The 17,708-nt window shown below is 40.2% G+C and overlaps 1 protein-coding gene across 1 annotated transcript in view; it reads right to left on the reverse strand.

Annotated features, from left to right (window-relative positions):
• The window catches only part of LOC148392320 (zinc finger protein 407-like), a 117,123-nt gene that overhangs the window by 18,083 nt on the left and 81,332 nt on the right, over positions 1-17,708 (reverse strand). The gene's annotated exons all lie outside the window — the stretch shown is intronic.

The following is a 17,708-nucleotide window of genomic DNA, read 5'->3' on the forward strand; positions in this document are numbered from 1 at the left end:
AACACTGGTAAGGTCAGAGGTCCCCGATAAAGGACAAAAGAGCCTGTTCTTTAGTTAGTAGTGCTTGATGCCAGGAAGAAACTCAACCAGTACTTTATAGATCTTGCTTTGCGCAATGTGCAAGGGCCTTCCCAACATCAATTCACGCTACTGCGTATCCTGTTAATGGTCACAGGAAAGCGTGCACCTAGCCCAGCTCACTGCAGGCAAAAAACTGATGTTAGCGTGGATATTTTACCCGTTAATTGCATGGCACATAGCAACAGAACCATTCAAACCCAAATCCATATCTATGGCCACCGTGTGGTAATCATTTGCCTGAAGTGTCAAAAATACTCGATTAATTGACAACAAATCCACGATCACATTAAACACTTTGTATTTTAATGAGCAAGTAATCTTTCAGAGCCATTTAAAAAAAAAAGTTTGTCCAAATCTTTTAATGTAAGGCCCTCCAAAATAAAAATTCTCTGATTTTACTAGGGAAAACAATGGGCACCAAATTCTGTATACTAATTATTAATCACTGAATAATATCAACACAAGTACAATTGGTTAATAAACAGTAATCAAAGAAAAATTTAATACACTTTAATGCAAATAAAATTGTGTGAAATTATCCAATTGATTGTTTCACGCATAACAGGTCAAAATGAGTCTGTGACATGCTTTAATTTTGATATTTATGCAGTTTGCTGTAAAATAATTGGCCTGCAAAAACAAGTGGATTGAATTTAGACTTTACTCTAATTATCACATCGTAAAGTAGCTGACTGATTAAGTTCTTTGTCTGAAAATCTTTGTTCATAGTGTCTAATAAAAAACAACACATGGTGGAAATTCCAATATTGCATAAACATTCTGTAAGACATCGTTTGCATATTGATAGACGGATAGCTGTAGTAGTGAAGTTAATGGTAATAAAATACTCTACGTTATTATGGCATGTAACTGGAGAATGGTAATGAAAGCTCTACTGTAGGAATGGCAACCCGCCCCAGTCTAAGGCGCCTGTACGGCACCACCCGTGACACCAAAGATGCGTCAAAGGCATCAGACACTCAATATAGTGCTACTCTACCAACTGTTATGGATTATGTAGCCGGTAAGCATTCATGTAAGATACACATTGATTTGGCATTGACAAACCAGTTCATATTAGCCAGGGTTTGCTCTTTACAGCATCAAGGACAATCAGCCCAACGATACCGGATCAAGCTAAATTTAACCTATCAATACAAATGTGATTCAAGTTATCCTGCCCATCTAAGAAGGGGTTTAGTAAATCCCAACCTATTAAAAAGATTCAAGTAAAAATGAATGAGCGACAATTGATGACTGATACTGAGAGAGAGGGAGAGAGTGATAGAGGAAAGGAAATACAGAATGATAAATGAACGAATGCATTTGCTCTCGTATACTAAAGCAGGAGAAATAAATGTTGCCGGTTAGTTAGTGTTGTTAATTGGGCATGCAAAATTAATATGTTAAAAGTCACCGCTAGAAATGCAGAAGGGCCTTCTAGATGTGTTTGACCTAACAGAGCATGTTTCTTTTCATTCCGTTTCTCTCTGCCACGTGTCTCCAAAACTAATAAAAAAAAGCTGCACAAATCCCCCATGAAACTCTCCATATGAACTGTCACATTAATAACACTGCACTCGTATTCAAATTTTCTGTCGAAAAGCTAAAGAAAGATTGAATGCCCTGCCGTTGCACAGCCAAAGATTGAAGACGTGTCTCATTGACATTGTTAAAAGTTTATGAAAATATATGAATTCTCAAACGTGGTGGGCCACCGTGCAGCTCCACTCTCAACACTTCTCTTAGAGACCGTGGCTTTTAATCAAAATGATTGAATACCACAAGTTTGGATTCAGGGATTTTAATAGAGGACGGATAAAGTGTCACGGTCCAGAACTAGAAAACCCACATGGGATCACACATGCATACATAAAACCTTACAACACTTTTCTTGTTTTTCTAGTTACGAACCGATGACAAATACATGTTTCCCCAGTAATACAACGCTCAAATGAATGACATCGAAGGTGACTGAGTAGTGGCGAGTTTGTCGTCAGATTATTTTCCCATAATGTTTTGGCGCTGGTAATCATGACTTAAATGGTGCTGTTTTATAATCATTAGTCACGTCCTCAATACTCAATTCAGCTCAACTTTATATAGAGCACTGTAAAAACAACCATCGCTGTACAGTGAGTAAAAATCAGACATACAAACAAAGACAAGAAAACAATGAATGAATAAAAGAAAAACTGATGTCCACATCTAACCCTCAAGGGCCACTATCCTGACTGTTTTAAATATTTCCCTCATCCAACAGACCTAATTTAAATTATCCTGATCTCTATCAGGCTTCTATAGCGCTTGCTGATGAGTTGATAATTTGAATCAGGAGTGGTGGAGGAGGGCAACATCTAAAACATACAAAAATGTAGTGGCACGCTAGGACCGGATTTGGATACCCGTGACAAAACAATGGCAAGTCTCATGCTGAGTTAAAAAACAGACTAAGAATGTGTTTTAAGGCGAGTTTTAAAACTGAACTGAGAGTGGGCCTGCTTAGCATTTACTGGGAAGTTATTCCAAAGAGATGGACCTGCAACAGAAGAACCTCGCTACCTCTAGTAGCATCTGGTCCGCTGAACTGAGGCACTGGGCACATGCTTAGGGGTGGACGAGCTCAGGGGGGCAAGACAATTTAAGACTTGAGTACAAATGAAAGAATCTTAAAATGAACTCTAAAATGTACAGGGAACTAGTGAAAGGAGGCAAAGGGGAGTTATGAGCTCCCTCATACGAGCTCCGGTTAGGAGGCGAGCACCAGCTTTTAAGACCAATTGAAGACACTTGAGGTAGGACTGGCTGACTCCAAAATAAAGTGCAGTTGAGATGAGGAACCAAACAAGCATGCACACGTGAATGAGCAGGCAGATGGACAGACTGACAGGCACAGTCGGCGGTCTTGTAACTGATCATCAAGCACTCTTTTCAGTCCACAGTAATGCATTCACACCAAATATGTTCCCAGTGTTTCTGGCGATGTGATTCAATCGCATTCAGTGTCGTTTCCGTATGCGGGTGCATGTGAGTGTAGAGCGTTAGGACATGTGCAACGCAAATGTCCTCATTCCGCCTTTCAGCTAGATCAAAGTGAAGGTAACTTTTGAAGATATTTGTATTATTTGTCATTTTTCATGTTGCACAATTGTACTGCAAAAAATCCTAGTTTTGTGAACTCCTTCACTGACAGTGGTAATAAAGTGAATTTTGATTCTGATTCTAAAACAGGGAGTTTTTTTTTTTTTTTACTTTCTTAATGCATATTTCTGACTGTTGCCTGCAGTGGTCTAATGGGTAACATAAGTGCAGTAGATTCCATTTCCATGTACTGTTTAGTATACTTTATCTGTCTTCTCATGTTGCTGTGGCAAGTAGGTGGTATTTTTTCTCTCACTCCAGAAGGCTACCCAAACAAAGAGGCTTTTTTGCCAACATGCTGTATCACTCTCTACTTTGACATCCAAAATGGTTGCGTGGGGGGCCGACAGGCTGTGAGGTGAGAACAAGTACAGAAAACACACTTAAGGAAGATGCTTGGGTACACAATGTATGGGCCGCCTGCGTGGTGTTGTGGGAGGTGACTCTTACCTGTTTACATAAGTATTGATGAAAACTGGTTTTACAGTCAAGGCATCACTTTTAGGGGCAAATGAAGTCGCGTTCACATTGGAGATGATCTCTTTCTTGTAAACAGCACAGAAAATCATCCTTTGGTAGTCTGAAGGTGACGATTTTAAATAAATTTCACCCAAGCCGGATGGAGCAGAGGTTGAGCCCGCCCAGTAAATGTGGTGAGTTGCAAGTCCTTCTACAAATAAACGTGAAGGCCTCATCTTTCTCACAGTTGGCCTTTTCAAAGAAGCTCAGGAGCCACAGCTATCACTCTCTCTCCCCCCAACCCCCTCCTCCACCCATCATCCACCTTCTTGATTCCCCTTTTCATTATCTCTACAGCGAGTGTGGGGGGCTCGAGGAAGAGCGGAGAGGTCTGAAGAGGTTTTCAAATCCACTGAAGCCTGTCACATTACAAAAACATGTCGCTTTAAACTAAATGTGAAATATCAGTAATTGAAGCCATAAATCCACTTTTGTGTTTCCCTCCTCACCTCCGCCTCACCCCCCTTTCCTCTCTTTCTCTAAGCTCCCTCGCTTTCTCTCTCTTTTTTGTATGAGTGCTTTTGATGAGCAGTAAATTGGAAATTATTTTGTGTTGTACTGCTGCTCTGAAACGTCTTCCCATTACCATGTGTCAGTCAGCACTGACAGTGGAATTACTCATCTGTCAATCTGGCAATCAAAAGACGTTGGTGGAGGTGGTTTGCGGAGGAAGGTGGGAAGGCAAGAAGGGGTATAAAAGGAGGAAGAGAATGATCAATAAAGATAGGGTGACGGGAGAGGCTGGTAAAGGGAAGACGTTGGGGGAGGGAAGGGGGGGGGGGGGGCGTTCAGTCCGTCATTTTTCTTCTGTTTGTCTGATTGAATAAATTGAAGCTCTTGTGCCATTTATTGCCACTGCTGGAGAATGTTCTAATTATGGGTGTGTTTTTTCATGGTATTGGTGCCATAAGCTGATAGAAGGTTGTGAGGGCAGTGGCACATTAACCAGAATTGCCAATAAAGGAAAAAGGAGCAAGAAATAATGTTGTTGTATGGCAATGTGTACTGTTGGGGTGACCTGGACAAATTTCTCTTCCTGACGAAATGTCCAAGTCTCAGATGGCACAGCTGTGTTGTGCGTTACTTTTTTTATTTTTTATTTTATTTCATTTAAGAGGCTATGTGGACCTCCAGATGATGGTATAATACAGGTAGAATTTAAGTGTAAGTAAAGCCTATTTTTGAGCTCTCACGTTGACCTCAACGGTCGCTTTACAACAACTACTTTACACGGACATCATGAAAGAAGCTGATTGCAGGATGCAGGTTTACTGTGTGATTGTGCAGAGTCAGGTTTTCTTGCTTTGCTGAGTTCTGTGTAAACGAGGTTTTCAAACCCTAAAGTGAGACACACCACCAACAACGCGCATTACTATTTTCAAAAGAAAGACATACTCTGCCAATATTTAGAATCCCTTTGGAGTTTAAAGCAATTGTATATTCTGCTAAAAATAATAAATACTAATGCGACCGTTTTTCTTAATACATATAAATAGTGCATATTTTCCAAAAAAATCCTACCATGCGGTCAAGAAAAGACTATTTGCATAAAAACCTTCACCCTCACCTGCATGTTCAAGGATAGTTCATGATCATGTTCTAGTGACATCACTACAACACTGTTTTTGCTATGTGTCTGTAATGAATGCTGGGGTTGAGAGGTTTTGCATTAAATTCGGACATAGAATTACAAAGACAGAGGAGAGTGAGAAGTACTCTATTGCTCAATGCTAAATTAATTGCACCAATTATTCACAGAAAGAGTTGTCGAGTGGCGGCCTTTGGGGGGCAAGGCCCTGACCGCTCTCCCTCATTTTTAATTGGGTGTCCTGTTGAATAATTGATTGGAGCAAATGTGAAATGGATGGGAAGGTCCAAATGTCTTTCATCACAACTGGCTGGCTGCTCTGACAGTCGGTCACAAACAAACTCTGCTGCTGTGCGCAATAAACAAAACACATGCACGTACACAGCATGTGTAAACACGCGGGGGCGCACACACACACACACACACACACACACACACACACACACACACACACACACACACACACACACACACACACACACACATACGCACACACGCGCACATGCCTGCTGCAGTGGGGTCAGAATAGATATGACTTCAGAAAGACCTCGACCTATGAACCCCCTCCTTTCAGACACAAAAAAGAAAAACAAAAATCAAACAAATGGAAAAAAAAAATCCTGACAGACACAAACAAAGGAAAACAAAAAAAACAAACAAATGAAAAAATAAAAAAATCCTGACAGGGAAGGAAGCACCTGTGCAGGTGATCACAGTGCCGATTTGTATCATTGAGAAAAAAGGGACATGAAACAGCATACTGAACCATGAAGAATACTGTAACTCGTCAAATAGGACCCTGATGGGAAGAAATACTAAGAGTTCCATACAAGGCACTTAATGTTCAGTCAGTACTGGTTCAACTTGTAGTTATTTTGACATATTGTAACCAGATGATCAGCATGAGGGTAAAGGGATTATCTCTACCAAAATACACTCAAAACTGCCTGAATTAATTTCTCGGTGGAGCCCTACAATTTATGGAGGTTTTTTTCCAAATGGCCAATTTCTCCTAAAACGGAGTCATTTTCATACCTGAGACACAACAGTGCTTGTGTGAGTTTTACGGCTGAAGCAGCATCAGAAATTTAAGACAAAACTTAGCGGACTATGGAGCTAAAGCTTCCTCCAACCACTCAGGAGATAACTAAATGACAGTACAAACATTTGTTCAGTGAATGTATCACATTGTTTCATATTCTTAAGTACACACACACACACACATAAACACGCACGAATGCACGCGGGAGAATCTGGTAATCAAAGGCTATTAACTCCTGATGCTTTCACAACAAAACAGATGTAAGATTCATGACTTCCAGCCCATGTCTGTTGTCTTTGCCACAGCCTAGTAAAGAAACAATTAGTGCAGCGCTAGCTTCACTGTCCACTCCAATCGATAGTCCCTGATGGTCTTCTAAGCTTATTGACTGAGAACCGTTCCTCTGTCTGACCCCCATCTGTAGCAGCCGACAGCAGTTTAAGTCCACCTTTCTAGATCATGAGAGAGGGTTACAAGGTTAACCAAGACCCAATCCATACTAAGAAAGCATTTATCAAGACCTTCTGCCTCAATCTGCATTTTTGTGCTGAGATGCAATAAATTTAGGTCAAAAGTGGATCCAGTGAGTGACAGAGTCTCCACTCTTGAATGTTGCTGTGTCCCTAATGATCTGATTGTCTTGAAAACCTATCCTATGTCTAAACCCTGTCATTACTTTACTCAAGATTTTTTTTCCTTGTCAACGTAGACACTGAGGCAACATGTTGATGTTAGTTGTCAGTGTCTTGACAAGAATCCGACTCCTTTCTCGCATAAAAGAACATCCGGACCTGTTTTATTAACCGCTACCTCACCTGACGAGCCTCGCCTCTGTGTTGCATTAGTGGGAGGAGGGGACGAAGGAGGGCAGCGAACAAGGAAGTGAGAAAAAGGCTGAGGCAGTGGGACGAGAGCAGCTGTAAAGATGAAGTGGTGAGCAGTGGTGAACAGGTGTCACTCCCACTGACAGGCTGCCGCTTTGCCCCACCATGACCCAGGCTACCTCGTGCACACCCACGCAGGGGAGGTGTGTAGCAGTAAGTGGAGAACACGCTCCTTACCCAACGCCTACCCTTCCTTATCCTCAGTCGGCATTCAAGGCCCCTCAATCTGGCTGTTTTGCTGACAGACTGACATACAAACATGCACATATGCCCTAATTAGCCAACACAAATGTCTGTACATATTCATAAGTATATGCAATGGGCATAAAATTGCAAATGCATGCAAACAAATTAAAACAGAGACCTTTGTTAGGATTTAGTTCTTTAACATGTATAATCTCACAAAGTGATAGTTCCAGTCAATCATCACAGCTTTCATTTTGACGAAAACTAAATGGGTTGCACAAAAGTGGAGGTGGCACCTAACTGTTTTTGCTAAATTGGTAACATTTAATTAATAAAAAAAAAATGGCACGATTCAAGAAACTTCAATGGTAAATGAACTTCTTTTATCCTGTGGACACTACACATTGGTATCAAAAACACAAAATTAGTATTCCAGTTCACTTAAGAATCGTGCACCAGCCATTCCTAAACTACTGAAACCGTGTGATTCTTTTAGAGTATTTTTGGTGCAGAAAGAAAATATAGACTAAAATTCTAGAATTAATAAATATAAAATATAAAAAATATGAGACAGTACTCATCCATCCATTCTCAACACCACTTATTCTGTTCAGGGTCGCCGTGGGTGCAGGAGCCCATCCCAGCTCACTATGTGCGAGAGGCAGACTTCACCCTGAACTGGTACGTAAGTTCAACTCATTTGGTAATGAATAATGTTTTATATATTTAGTACTTGTTTTTTTCTTCTACTTATCTTTCTTGGGGCATTGCAAACATTCCTGAATGTAAAATAGTAGGAGTGAATGATAAGTAGGAGTGAATGATAGATACTGATATCTGTGCAAATGTATCAGACTGGTTTTGGTGAAAAAAAAATAAAAATATCAGACCAATATCAACAAATCTGGACTGACAACAAGAGGCCGTCACGTTTAAAAGCTAGCGCAAAGCCTCTGTTACATGATGTGGCACGGCCATCACTCATCACCGTCACGAGTGTGATTTTTTTAACTTTTACTTTATTCCAAGCCAACACTACTTTGCAGAAATGTGTTTTACCAGAACAGTACAATTTTGTTACGGCACAAAGCGCGGGACATCAGTTTTACAACGGATGTAAAGACATCTGACATTAGTCCAGTGATTACACGCTCAGCTTGAAAGTACAGATGGACAATCACTACAAAAGATAAGCAGCAAAACTTGTGGGGTACATTCACACGCACATGCGTGAGTGCACGTAGCGAGGGTGATCTGGAAGGCTTTCAAACCCATTTTTCGGCAGGGAAACATAAGAATATGGTACAGGTCTTGAGGGACGATGCGTTTTTCAAGGCGTCAGGTCGGTGTAAGAAAGACTGTGGTGAGCCAGAGGACCATAGTGATTTTCTGTATTTCGGTCATTGATGCACTTTCAGGACTACATGTAATGACTGATTCTGATCGGGCATGGAACCCGCACTTTCAGCATGAAAGGAAGCAGCATGTACCCACCAACTACCTCTCTTGAATCTACGTTATTCATCATTGCTAAAAAGTACAGTTATAAATGTGAGTGGTGGGGTTCAATCGCTTTCTCGAGGACAACTCACTGGAGCTAAACCATGGCTGGAGAGTCAGAGGGAATATTAATTATGTCATGTCTGATGACATAGATACAAAAATGATACAAAATCAAAACATATGTCTATGTCTACCCATCGCAATTGATTTATACTAAAACGTCCCATGTAGCCTTGGGTTTGTGCATTGGGTGTTGCAGGAAATTGTGGATGGGTAGGGGTGGGTGTGTGGTTCCAGAGGGTGGTTGGGGTGTTTGTATAGAACTGCTATCCGGCCCAATAGATACACCTAGACACAGACCACTATGCCCTCAGCCCACTTCCACTCCCTCCTCTCAGTGTTGCGGTGGTGAGGAGGTAAGTAATTACTCTGGTGTCAGTGTTGCTAGGTACAACTCCTCCCCCAGCAAGGGGCGGCGGGCATCCATAACCCATCGTCCTGCCACAGGGTAAACGCCGCGCCATCCATCACGCACCCACTTGACAAATACCTTCCATAATAGAAGTTTATTTTTATGGGAGGCTGAATCAAGGACTTTCCCATGCATACAAAAACGTGTCAGAATTATTTATGGCTTGTGCTGAGACGCACAATATGTCATATCAAAGCCCCATCCCATTTGCCGGCGTTGCTGGAAGCTGCCTTGTGCTTGGCCTGTCGATATCTTTGCTCGCTATCAATAATGTGGAACACTGCCACGATAAGCCTCGGTATTCGGAGGTCATACACACACAATCGCTTACACATGGGAGCTGATAGACATAAACAAGCATTACATGCATACACAGGAAAGGACATTTACAAAAAACACACACACACAAGATGACACACAGAGATGTGCTTTGAAATGCATATCAAATAAAAACGCACACATTGACGTTTAACTCATGAAGGAAGGAAAGACGCACCCAGATAAAAATGAAAATATAAATTTAGTTTCACACATCTACAACAAAAGAAATATGTTGCATACAAAACAACTATAATATAGAAATATCCCCCCCCCCCCCCCCCCCCTTTGTGAGTTCAGGCCAAATTTAATTGATTTCAATACTGATTCTTTGGATAAAACCCATGCCTAAACAAAGATGTTCACTAAGCTAAATGCAACCTGCAACGTGCTGAGCAGACTACAGATTGCCATCTGTCAGCTGAAATCACTGCCAAGGTCAGACCAAAACAAAACAGCAGCTAATACACAAGCACATGTGCGATCTTAAAAAAGCAAAAATAAACATGACAACTTAAAGGAAATCCCAGCTCTACAGTCTGCAAGGCTGAGAGCTGTCAATCACTTTGAGTGGCAACTCGCTTTGGCGCGAAGAAAAAAAACAAACAAACCAAACAATAAATTGGGTTTCCTGATAAGACCCCATTACAGTGTCTGACCAAGAAGAAAAAATGAAAAGAAAAAACGAGACACTTTACCGTGGGCCACTTGAGTGCTGTCAATCAATTTGACTGGCAGGCTTACATGTCACCAGAGAAGAGAGCAATGGAGGGAAAAATATATTAATGTACAGAAGAAGGATCTGTGAGAGAGCAAGTGTGAGGAAGAGAGACAGCATTAAGCAGGACAGAATGAATAAATATGATAATTGAAATTGGGGGGCCTGGTATTGAATACACCCAAACGGATTAGCCCTTCACTCACTGTCATTTTTAGCCCTTACGTCCCATCTCTACACACAAATACTGTGGCCATGTATAAATGCCCCAGAAAAATACATTATTGATGCTTTCTATAGATATAAAGCTGGGGTGGCTCAAAAGTAGAGTGGTCAACTCCCAACCCAGGGAATGAGGTTTGATTCCCAACCGTTGCGACGATGTCAAAGTGTCTTTGAGCTAGACACCGAATTGTTCAGTTGCTCTTATTGGTTTGTCATCAGTATGTGAATGAAGAAGCAACGTGAAGGGCTTTGAGTACAAAGAATAGAAAAGCGCAAAACAAGTGACAACCCATACCATTTACCATAAAGCGGAAGGTGAAAACCTTTAAAGTAGCTGTTATTTTATAAAAGCAATGAAAAGTAAAACACAGTTTTAAAAAAGTGAGAAGCAGCGGCATAACTTTGTCCTGTGAGGACAGAAGATGTATGGCTTAGGGTAGATAGTAGCAACAGTAAATGATTACCTTTTTACAAACTGGGCCTCTGTAATAAAATGCATACGGGTGAGTATTATCAATTCAGCAGCCGGGTGAAGATAACATTTCTGAAGCCACAGCCAGGCTGATCACTATCTACAGGGGGACCTGAATCTGTATTCTTCACTGTGAGTCCAGAAGGGTGAGTTTGAGACTCGCTTGTATGTGTGTGAGTAAGGGAAAGGTTTTGTTTGTGTGCTTCACTGCGAGAGAAATCCGTTAAGGTCTCTTATGCCCGCAGGTTGAGATTTGACAGAACTAAGATCTATTTTCCAGGAATGAATGTAGTAGAGTGACATATGAGACTCCATGTTCACATGAAATCTCCAATATGCACAAACATACACACTTAGTCCTTGGGCAAAGATCTATGAGGTCGTAAATGAAATTCGGTGTCTGTTTTTGTATCCGTACAGGTTGTGTATTGCATACCGAGAATCTCTATTAACCGTTTCACTCTAGGGAAACGTACGGAGATGTTCGCATACTCCAACATCACGCTTGAGAGCAGTCAAATGGAGGAGATAAAACACCAAAAAGGCAACAATACAACAGTTAGACAACAGACATTATGGATGGACGTTGAAAGCCACTGACCAGCACATAAACGGGAAATGATGAAACTGGCGACACGTTTGTAAAAATAAGTGAATCACTTTGCCGTTGCCTCACGTTAACACCACACATGATGGCGAGCCTTTAAAGAACACATTTTTGTGTGGCATTTAAGTTATGTTGGTTGGGTGAAAACATGAGAAGAATTTTAATTTTGAGGCTTTGCTGTATTTTCTTATCTATCTTACTTGGGGGGGAAGCGATCAAAAGAATATACTGTAAAGCAAACTGCTAATTTATTATAACCAGTACTTATCAAAACACAATTGAGGGGCAACTTTCTTAGAAGATCCAAATAAAAGGTAACATTTCATAAAAAATGTTCATAAAAAAAATACTTTATACTGGATAGGCACAACGGAACAACAGAAGCCTTCATCTTCCAACCATCATGACACTGAAATGTAATGTTGGAACAGAAGTACCTAACATTTTTTTTCTGATTAGAACGTGACTCTGCTTTTTGTGATTGTACTTCTTTGATTGCTAACTTCTTTTCAGAAAAAAAAGAGCTACAAAAAGCCCCATAAAACCAAAAAATACAAAGCTCATATGCAGAGCCATATGCTACCTTGTGAAAATTGTGGCCTACTTCCAAATGGTAATTAATAAAAGAGGACTCAACAGCTTAGTCAGTCTATTGGATCAAACACTTTAGGAAACTAATTTTAGGAAGAAGTCAGGATACAGAAAAATAAAGAGCGAATACGACGAACACTTTAAATAAATGAATGAATGAATGAATGAATGAATGAATGAATGAATGAATGAATGAATGAATGAATGAATGAATGAGCGACTTACGGCCCACACCCGGGATTGCCAGTGACGCACCAATATTGACTGACTAAATATTGCTGTGAAACTGTGAGGTGTCATTTTGTAAGAGCCCATTCATCTCATATATATAAAAAAAAAAAGACAATATTCCTTGAGATCTCATTAAGACATTTCCCCTTTTTTCATCCTCCTTGTTCCTTTTTTTGCCTTTTTACCAAAGGTGCCAAAAGAGATTTCATGGCCTGCGTGGAATTTGAATTTGCCACACCCCTTTTGAGTGCTAATTTACCCTTTTAGATTTAAACTCTCTGTGAGTGGCTTCTCTTGCCCTTTAATTAGGCTGTGGGGAGTCGACACCGACACTAAACACACAGACTTTAAGACGTGCACACTTTCTTTTTGTAACACACGGACACGCATGCACGTGCGCATGTACACACACACGTACCCATTCTGAATTCTCATATAAATTCAAAAGCTACTCTCTGTGGGCCTCTTTCACACTGGCCCCACTCAACTTTAGCAGTCACCAAGATGCGACCAAGACAAAAGCAGGGATATGTTCAGTACATCCTAAAAGACAAAACAGGTCCTGTTGCGGAAAGTGTTTAATTCCAAACTTTTTTTCTTCTCAAATCTAAAATCTGCAATAAGACGCATCCAATTTTGCCAGAGAGGCCCATGAGGCAGCAGGAGATAGATGTTTGCATTTGTAGTTTAGCAGCTTCAGTGCCTATCTATTTGCTAATGAGAGGTTTGTGATATGTGCACTCATTAAACCTAAATAAAAGTGGTTGAAAAAACATTTGCAATAGATTAGGTTGAGCACTCCCCGATGTTACAGAGGCACTTGAATTACATCCATCAGTTTCATCATGAAATCAGTGTTTCAGGCACAGCACAGATTTATGTTGACATTAAACTTACTCTGCAAATGGAAGCAGACCATAAAATTTAATCTCGAAAGAAATGGACTAAACTCCTTTGATACAGCTTGTACTGTAAAAGACTATTTTGTGTAGAAAACAGGAATAAACAAAGCAGTGAGCCACGTCAACGCAACGATTGAGAGCTTTGTATCTACACCACCCCTCGTTTCAGTAGTTCCTCATTATGTGTGTGGGGAAAAAAAAGAACAAAAGAAAAACCCAAAAAGCTCTTAACACTGAAATTAACCTTTGCCCTTTTATTTTTGCACTCTAAACAGAAACTGGCCGCTAAAAAAGAGAACTACAATAACACCAGTGGCAGTAGCGACTTGTTATGTTGGAAATAAGAGGGCACTTAATTGGGATCTGATAGTCTAATAGGCAGGACCTCTGATTACCAACTGCACATTGCCTTAAAATAGCCCACTGATTAGCAGCCAGGGGATTCAATTATGCTGGGGGAGAAATAAGGGTCCTTAATAGGCCACTGTATCAGAAAACATGGGACTCGGCTTTAGCTAAAGCGCTGATAATTGGTTGTTTAGTTGGAAAAGTTGAGCCTGCTGGTAATTAGCGATGCTTCTGCTGTGTCTGGAGTCACCAAACAGACGACGAGAGGCAAATGAAGAAGACAAAGGGTGCTTGGTACAGTAACCGAGGGCAAAGGTCACGTCAGAGTTCATAAAAAGAACACTTGAGCCAAAGAGGGTGTAGATGAGGGAAGACATCGAGACAAAGGGTTGTGTTGGCTCAGTAAAGGTCAAGATTTGGCTGAAACTAAAAAGCTGCAGTCTTGTCTCAATATGCTCTCCAAAAGTTCTAGTCCAATTCTTTCATTTAGTCAGCACTCCCCCCGTCTGTATATCTCTCACCTTGGACAGCTCAGATGTATCTGGGTAAGTAGTGTGTGTCTGAATTGAGGGAGAAGGTGGATTGAATAATGGATTAGGATTTATAGGACGACGGCCTGCCTGCCTGGTTTTAGTCACTATCCCATGGAGGAACAGTGCTGCACTCGAGTATTCCTTCCATACATCACTCACAGGAAAGGACCTCGTGTGTGTTTGACTGTTTCAGCTTATGTATAATACACAGATATTAAACCGCACACACTAGTATTGCTCAAAGTATTCCTGCACACAAACAAGTGTTGCTGTCAGTGGTCGAAGAAATGACGCCAAGTCTAAGTTTTGACAACAGTTAATATTTTGTTTCAGCCATTAGGTGGATGTAGGCATATGACATCTATAGATAACATGATGTTACAGTAATCAACCAAACGTTTCATATAGATGCAGTCAAGATGTTTGTATGTTTATTTGTCTTACTATGAATGTCGACCATCTCAAGTAGTAGTTAGCTAAAAGTGATATACTGTGACTTGATGGGAATAAAGTGCAGTATGTATGTAAAGCATTTGGATGAGATATAGTACAGATTGTGTGTAGTTTATCACAGCAGCTGCTATCACCATTTAAGTGGATCAGTCATTGGATAAATGACGGCTTTTGCAATGCATGAACGTGCACGATGCCTTTCTCAATGTTGTGTGACTCACTACCTTTTTGCCTTTCTCGTCATCCAGAAAATATTGGTAAATAATTCCACACAATATCTACACATTTTCATTTTGAAATTCCTTATTTCTCCCAGACCATGATTTCCAGGCTTCTTGTAAAAAAAAAAAAAAAAAAAATCAAATATGTGACGTGAGTAAATAGATGTGTATCATTTTAATTATTTATATGCCATTATGTCACTAAATATTTTCTAGAAGATTAATGATATATAGCTCATGCAATTCAGTATTTTTTTTATGTAAAGGCTCATGAAAGCTGTCTCTGTCTCTATCCCTCTGTCAGTCTTCATAGACTGCTCAGTGGCATATAATTATCCCAATATATCACTCAAAACATCAACAGCAAAGTGTCCATTGTATTTATTTATTTTTGTGTCAGGAAGTGTCAAGCAGTTTTAACCACCTATTGTATTGTTTTCTTTGTTTGGATTTCAACCATCTTGATTGAGAGTTGATTTAAAAGGAACCCCGACTTTAATGACATGTTTGCTCTATGAGTTTTGTTTGGTTGTTAGTACCATAATTGTAAGACACGAGTTTCAAAAATAATTTCCAATTTAATGTTTTGTAGAAACTTTATTTGCACATGTCGCGCCATTGTAGTTTGTCATAATGCACTCTGAGTAGTGATGTAACACGCAACTCATGGCTCACCTGTTTTCTAAATTTCATCATGTGACATTCACAATGTGAGCCGTGATTTGCTGTGGTTTCCCGTATTTAAAAGACAGGAAATAAACATATTACTGAGATACAGAAAATAAATTGACAATTTGGGGGAAGCCAGCAACTGCATAAAAGCCATGTTTTGTTTTAATTAACTCGACCCAAGTGTGTAGCAAAACTGCAGCTCATCCTGACATACTGTCCTGTGCAGAGCGTACTGAATTTGTCTGGCATATCTGACTGCAGATCGCAAAAGAAAGACAATTGCCATTACCATTTGATTACACCAAACCCTCCCTTTTCCTCATTTTCTTCTCAAATTCCAATCATCATTCCCAAGCATTACTTGCAGAGTCTAATTCCCTTCTTTCTTTCACTTGGAAAATCCCTCTGCTTTCATCCCTGAGAATGGTTTTAATTCAAGTTGCAACACTGAATAAAGAAGGGCAAGATGGAGAGAGACGTGGGTGAAGAGAATTATTTGGGAAGACAGAGCAGCAGCCAAGATATTTGGGTGTCAATCAATCCGATGCGATGGGGCTGCAAGGAATCGTGAGTAGGGTGCGTTTGATCTGTGTCTTTCAAAGGGGAAAAAGCATGAAGGGCCATCACAGATGATTTGCCTCTCGCTGCTGGCCCTGGTGCCACTCTGACAGAGAGCAATCACATGCAGGTTAATTCAACATCCACCTTCTTAATCTTTTTTCTTCTGTCTCTTTCTTTTGGTCTTGTTCTGCCTAGTTAGATGAAACAGTTTTTTTTTTTTTTTTTGGGGGGGGGGGGGTCACCATCTCACCTTTTTTTTAAAAAGCCGGAAAGATCACAAGCGCAATTTCAGTGAGTCCAACCTCCTACCAACCACCTATAGCTTGAATGCATTGATGTGGGAATTTTTTTTTTTCCACTTATGCAATGATATATTACCATGCCATTTGACAGAGGCAAGATCATCACATCACTTAAGATGATCGTCATAATTTATTGTCAACACAAGTGAAACCATGTTTGCTTGTTTACTGTGTAATATTTTGTATTTGTCATGTGAAAATTGAATAAAAGAGGAGAATACTATTGTTCCTTCACAGGATACATATTCCATACAGGAGTCGACCTTCAATCTGCAACCCTGACCATGAACTATATGTTTACAATGCTTTATATGGTTAGAATGAATTGTGGTCATAGCATGATGCCCATAAATATGACCTTGAAATTTCCTCAACAGGATTTTGGAATAAGTATTGTGTTTTCTTATAAATGACAATTAAAAATGAAAGGGAACAAAAATCTAATAAAAAGCAAAAGAGTCTTTGCAGCAAAGTCATCCGTGTAAGCAGTGAAACAGAGGTGAGGGAAATTATGGGGTGAAAGGTTTTCAGGAAGCACTGGGTGCAAGGTGAGAGGATACGATTTAGGTTCAACTAGAGTTTTAAGAAAGAACACGTCCTTGCATCTGAAAAATTATTATAACTTCATAACTGTTTGGGAATAAAAAATCAGAAACAACACAAGGGCAATATCGCCCCTGTTAAGTTTCAATAAGAAATGAAGAACAATGCCGCAAAAAATGCATTGTAGTGCTACAGTTTGAAGAGGTCAGAAGGATAACAGGATAAAGGCTACCTCCTCTGTTCCTATGAAGGACAAGCACTCTGTCAATTGGATTTGGTGGCCCTCCAAGGACAAATGAAGACCAATGGGATCCAAAGAACCCAACCGAGGAAGATCATGATTTCATCTGTCTCTGTGGTCTGAGTGACTGACAGCAAAGACTAGACCAGCAATCTTTGAGAGCAGTGTCTTTGTGACTGTGAATAGCAAGACTTGATCTCCAGACAAAAAGAACATTCAGTGAGATGAGAAGACCTGACCTCTACAATTGTCAAAGAGCTTGGTTTGGTTGACCTTAATTACCTTAGATGTCTTTAGTTGGATTTATACAAAACCCATTAAAAACATTGATTATCTATTCCTTGAAAGTTAAAA

This window comes from Syngnathus floridae, chromosome 10 (assembly GCF_059516105.1).
Source record: "Syngnathus floridae isolate MCC-2025c chromosome 10, RoL_Sflo_1.0, whole genome shotgun sequence".
Taxonomy (NCBI): Eukaryota; Metazoa; Chordata; class Actinopteri; order Syngnathiformes; family Syngnathidae; genus Syngnathus; species Syngnathus floridae.